Source organism: Hipposideros armiger, unplaced genomic scaffold, assembly GCF_001890085.2.
Source record: "Hipposideros armiger isolate ML-2016 unplaced genomic scaffold, ASM189008v1 scaffold_78, whole genome shotgun sequence".
NCBI lineage: Eukaryota > Metazoa > Chordata > Mammalia > Chiroptera > Hipposideridae > Hipposideros > Hipposideros armiger.
The window spans coordinates 3121543-3127542 of record NW_017731428.1 but is presented as its reverse complement, the minus strand read 5'-3'; the positions used below and the strand labels follow the sequence as shown (position 1 = coordinate 3127542).

Genomic DNA, 6000 nt, shown 5'->3' with positions numbered 1-6000 from the left:
CAATGAATGACTAAAGAAAATGCACAATAGAATATTATTCAACCATGAGAAAGAGGGAAATGCTGCCATTTGTGACAACGTGGATGGACCCTGAGGACATTATACTTAGTGAAATAAGTCAGACAGAGAAAGACAAATACTGTTTTACGTCGCTTATATGTGGAATCTAAGAAAAGCCAAACTCAGAAAAACGCAGAGAGCCAAGATGGTGGCGCAGGTAAACACTGTGCCTGCTTTCTTCCATGGAAACATTAAAATTACAACTAATTTACGAAACAGTCAACCTAGAGAACCACCTGAGGTCAGGCTGAACAGAAGTTTTATGACTAAGGATATAAGGAAGCAGCCACAGTGAGACAGGTAGGAGTGGCGGAGACGCGAGAGGAGATGGCCCCAAACACCCATGTGGCGGATGAGAATGGGGAGGGATGTCTCAGCCATGGAGGTTCCCCTGGAGGAGTGAGAGACCCCAGCCCCAGACTGGCCTCCCCAGCCCAGAGTACTGCTGCCAGGAAGAGGACCCCCATAACATCTGGCTGTGTAAATCAGTGGGGATTCCAACCATCTGGGTGGAACAGAAGGCTGCAGGAAACCCAGATGTGCTCTTAAACAGCCAGCTCACGGACTTGCTCACGCGCAGGCACTCATCTTGGGCTCCAGTGGAGGGACAGTAGCTCAGTGGCCGTCGGAGGCAGACTGAGGTGTGTGCTTTGGAGGAAGAGGACAGTCACCATCTTCCCTGTGTGGGGTTTTCTTCCGGGCAGCCGGCAGGTGGGCACCATCTTTCCTGAGTTGAGCTCGCCCCCACAGGCCAAATCTTAATCAGATTGTCCTGGTGAGCCCTGCTGAGATCCCACCCCAACTAACTCCCCAACACCTGAGGCACTTCCTCTACAAGCAGCCAGCCCAGCCTGCATTGCACTCTTTCTTGAAAAACCATCAGAGTCCACAGGACCCAGGTGGGCGGCAGCTGGCCTCAGGTGTGCTCTGAGACTTTTGCTGAGTAGCTCCAGGCTCAGCACTGGCACCAAACCAGAGTCTACAACCTGATGACCACAACTCTTCCCCTCTTCCCACTCCAGTGAGTGACTCTCGGAGACGATGTTTCACCCAATTCATGGGTCGCACAAGGCTTTATCAGGGGCTGAACCTTACCTGAGCCGGCAGGTGGCAGCAGACCTCAGGGCGTCCTGGCTGTTTGCGGAGCTACCCAGGCCTGGTGCTGGTGACAGCCATCCTCAGTTCACAGCATGGCCTCTTTCACATGCCTCCAGGGTTAGCACAGGCAGCAAACAACCCGGGATCGCTCTGTAGCTCTTACCAGGTAGTCCCCAGCCATTCACAGGCAGTCCCCAGCCATTCACTGGGCCTGCACCAGCCCCTCACAAGAGGCCCTAGAGCCAATATACTGGGAGGTTTGCTTCAGCCCAGAGCAGAGCACCACCCAATTAGCCCCACAAGTGGCACTCACAAAAGGCAGTCTCAACAGACACCAGAGCCCGCTGGGGTGAATCTCACTCAGTGGGGTAGGCCCCCCGCACAGCAGCCTGTATGTTGCATATATGGCCAAACTCTACAGCTAATCAGCCTGAAAGCCAATGCCACCCACTGGTGTGCTATAGCAATCAAGGCTCAACTATAACAGGAGGGCGCACACAACCACGTAAGAGACACTCCTGGAGCACCCAGCTCAGGTGACCAGGGAGACTGTGCCACTGGGCCCCACAGGGCACCTACTACATCAGACTACGTGGCCAAGACTGCCTAACCACTATGCTGTACACCTAAAATTAATATAATATTGAATGTCAACTATAATTGATCAATTTAAAAAGGAAGGGGAAAGGGGCAGGGGAATTAGGTCCAAATTGCCAGGTATACAACAAATAAGTCATGGGGATGTAATGTACAGCATAGGGAATATCGTCAATAATATTGTGATAGCATGGTACAGTGTCAGATGGTGGCTGGAGTTATCATGGTGATCACTTCTTTAGGTATATAAATGTTGAATAACTGTGATTTACACCTGAAAGTAATATAATATTGTATGTTAGCTGTATTTTAATAAAAATCTTAAAATAAAAATAAATAAAAATGGAGAGTAGAATGGTGATTACCAGAGGCTGGGGGGTTAGGAGGAAGAAAAATGTTTAAGGGAAACTGTATTTTAATCAGCATCCTAGGTGATTCTGTTTCTGGTGGTGAACCACACTGAAACATGAATTATTTCTCTACTTAATACTGCAATAACAAATGGAGATCTAGATAATTTGATTTTCATTTATTTTTGTCTTTGAATTCATAATGCTTTACCTCTCAGTATTCCCAAAAGATTCTTCCTGGAACTATATGACTCTGACACTGAATTTTGCAGCTCTTTTAATGACTAGATGTGATGAAAACTTTTCTTAGTCTCGATTGCCCGGAACAATCTTATTATGTGTGGTTCAGATTTTACATGTTGTGGAGATACAGACCTACAAAGTCTTTTATCAGTTACAATTCTTCTAGCTTGAGCAGCTTTAAGTCTGGTGTCATAAGAAGTGTCCAACATTTTAGAGTTATAAGATACGGTTTTTAGTTACTCTTCCACCAACCTTAGTGGTTCCAGTCGTTCACCTAACTCTGAGCTTGGTGTCCTCATCTGTGTCATGAGGATGATGACATCTACCTCACTGGATTGTTACGGCAATTATAAGATAGAGTAGGTTGATTTCATAAACTACAAACACTATAGAAATGCCTGTTGATTTCATTACTACTGACTTTTTTTCAGAAGGTTAGTGTGGCTGAAACAAAACTGGGTTGCAGAGAATTGCTTCATGCAGTGAACCGGTCATCATGCCCTCAGCCTCATGTCAGCTTTCTACATGCACAGTCCCATAAGTGGATGGTTTTAGGACAAATGAGAGCAGAGACACCAGAGACACCAGCATGGCATCCATTCCCCAAAGTCTGCCATGTGGACTCATCCTGGTCCTTAGGTAGAGAGGAGGCGGTGTGTCCTGGATGAAGAGAAGGCATGCTTCAGAGTTTCAGAGAGGGATGTTCTCATCTGTGCATTGAGGTTAGTGTGGATTAGTGTGGATGTATTAACACAGGGAAGAATGTGGGGAGCACAGCATGGTTGGGATACCTCAGGATCTGCAGCTGTGGGAACAACAGAACAACCCTAGGACGAAAGGCAGCATTTAGTCCTCATAAGTGATACCAGCAGCAATAGCAACAGAGCCGCCACCTTCAAAAGACTTGTGGGCAGAGGAATGTCGTGGAAGGGGCTGAAGGAAAAGAAGTGTCAGCATGTGCAAGTCACTACCTGGGACACTAAGCAAGAGCTGGGGAGACCTGGGGAGAGATAAGAGTGCCTAGCTGCTAGAGTTGTGTAGATAACATTTCTCCAGGTCCAGTTCTAGATTTCATTTTCTCCTTACTCTAAATTTTCTTTCAAGTAGATCTCCTACATGGCGATGAAACTCCGGCACAATACATACATCTCCCTGTCACCTAAGCTCCAAATGGGAATATACTTTGCCAGCTCAATAACTTCTCTTGATGCAGCTGAGCACCTTGAGCTCAGCATGACCCCAATAGCACCATTAGTCAACTCTGCCACCTGATTTCCTCTTGTAATTCCTTAGGTCAGTTTAGGACTCCATGACCATTCAGCTCTACCAGTCATCTCCGTTTTCATTCTCTCACCATTTTTATTCAATCTGCGATGAGGGTCTGCCAATTTTACTCCTAAATATTCATGCCTCAGCCTACATGTCGCCATCCTGCAGCCCCAGCTGTGGTTACAGCTGCCACGACTTTTCCGCTGAGCTGCTCGTTAGCATGCTATTTGGCGTCCCCACGTCCTTTCTTGCCTTCTCTCATCCTATCTTGAATAAGGAAGGATCTTTTAAAAAGGCAAATCTTACTGTGTCACTGCCTACCTTAGTACTTTGCATGCTTCTGTATTGTTCTAAACGTGAAGACCACACTCCTTCATGAGGCTGGTGACGCCATGCTTCAAGGGGCCATGCTGCCTCTTACTCTTTTTCCTGCTCGCTCTGCTCCAGCCTGTAGAGTCTCTTGCTCCATGGTGGTGCCCAGCTCACTCTCACCTCAGTGGTTTTTTCCTCTCTGTTTGTGTTGGTGCCAGAGACTCCTCTCTCCTCTTCATCTAGTTAACACGTTGGTTTACATGCCAAATGGAGAATTCTGGTGAGGTATTACAAACAAAACAAACAGCCCTTCTCAGCGCTATATTCTCTCAGCACCCATAATTCCCTGTCATGCTATGTCCCACATTTATCTAAATCTTTCCCTAAAGTGTAATCTCTTTTGGGGAGGGATTGTGTCTATCCTGTTCACTTTTATGTCACCAGTGCCTAGCACGGATGATGTAATACCTAGCAGATACCCAATAAATATGCATACAATGACTGAATAAATATAAAATCTTAAGAGTTTCTTTCCAAGTGTGTCAGAGAACTCTCATTTTCAGGAGGATTCTACCCAGTGACTTGTCAAACAGCCATGTTAATGGCCAGACTGACACATGTGACAGGCATCTAGGGTCGTTAACTCAGCAACCACATTTCTTTCTTTCCTCCAAAAGTAATTACTGGTTGCTAAATATTCAAACATGCATTCAAAAAGCAGCTCATTACATTATGTTAAGAAAGAAATTACTATCTCTAATTGCTTCTAGTAGTTAATTACTTCTAATTATTAGTCTGAGTAATAAATTACTGCTTCTGATTATGTTGTGGGCACAGTTGGAGCATTCAAAAATGTAATTTTCACAGTGGTTTACATCAGAACATGTTTACTGACTTATATAGCCATAATTACCTCCAAATAACTGGTAGCGAAAAATAATAAACATTTGATAAATTCAATCAAAATATGTCATTTCTTTGCCAGCTTATTTAAGAGAGCAAGCATTAAAATGAAACAACCATGCTTGAATTTTCCAGTTTCTTCAGGGGGTAACAATATGTTAAAATTGGGATTTTTGTTTTGTTTTGTTTTGGTTGAAAAAGAACTAGATTAGAATTTCTTTTGTTATTTAAAACAACAAGGAAAGTAATGAGGCCTCTAATAGTGTTAAAAATTGGTTACACAACCAGCATACTACTCAAGGGAAAAAATAAATTATGCCTACTTAAAGCGAAATTGTAAGAATAGTAAAAACTGCAGAACTATTTTATTGAGTTATACCATCTAAAATACACAGACCTTAAGTGTAGAACTTTAAGAGTTCCAAACCCCTGGCTTGAATCTGTCACTTCACTTACCAGTTTGTCAGGTCAATGACAGAGGCAGATAACCTATGGCAAGCTGTGGGCTGACTTTTTAAATCTCCTACTATTTGCTACCACCACATTTCATGACTTCTTTTTTCCATGGGGATCTGTCACCATCCCTTGTGTGCTGAACAGGCTCCTAAAGATGTCTCCAAGATCTTTGTCTTCTGGCAATGCCCTTGTGTAATCTCCTCCCCTTAAGTGTGGGTAGCATCTGTGATTTGCTTCTAACCAACCACATACGGCTGAGATGACAGGGTATACATGACTACATGGATGTGATTATGTGGCTAATTACATAGATTCTAGGGACCATCTTGCCTGGACTCTCTGTCTCCTTTGCTGGTTTTGAAGAAGCAAGCCGCCATGTTGGGAAACCCCATGTGGTGAAGAGTGGCCCCCAGCCACAAATAGCAAGTAACTGAAGTTCTCAGTCCTACAACCCCAAGGAACTAAATTAGGGCAACAGCCTACATGAGTTTGGAAATAGATTCTTCGCAGTGAACCTCAGATGAGATGGCAACCCAGGTGGATACCTTCCTTAGTTGCATCCGTGAAAGACAATAAAGAAATCCCCCAACAGAGCTGTGCCTGGACTCCTGACCTCCAGAAATTGTGAGATAATAAATGCATGTTGTTTTAAGTGGCTAAATTTGTGGTGATATTGAAATTTAAAAGTGCCTGCATTTTCTATTCCTACTGA

The 6000-nt window shown here is 44.4% G+C and overlaps 1 long non-coding RNA gene across 1 annotated transcript in view; it reads right to left on the bottom strand.

Moving 5' to 3' along the window:
- Positions 1 to 3513: 3513 nt before the first annotated feature.
- The window catches only part of LOC109383230 (uncharacterized), a 97705-nt gene continuing 95218 nt past the window's right edge, over positions 3514 to 6000 (bottom strand). The window contains exon 5 of the long non-coding RNA XR_002124141.1: positions 3514 to 4206. This is a non-coding gene — a long non-coding RNA (uncharacterized LOC109383230). The remainder of the gene's footprint in view (positions 4207 to 6000) is intronic.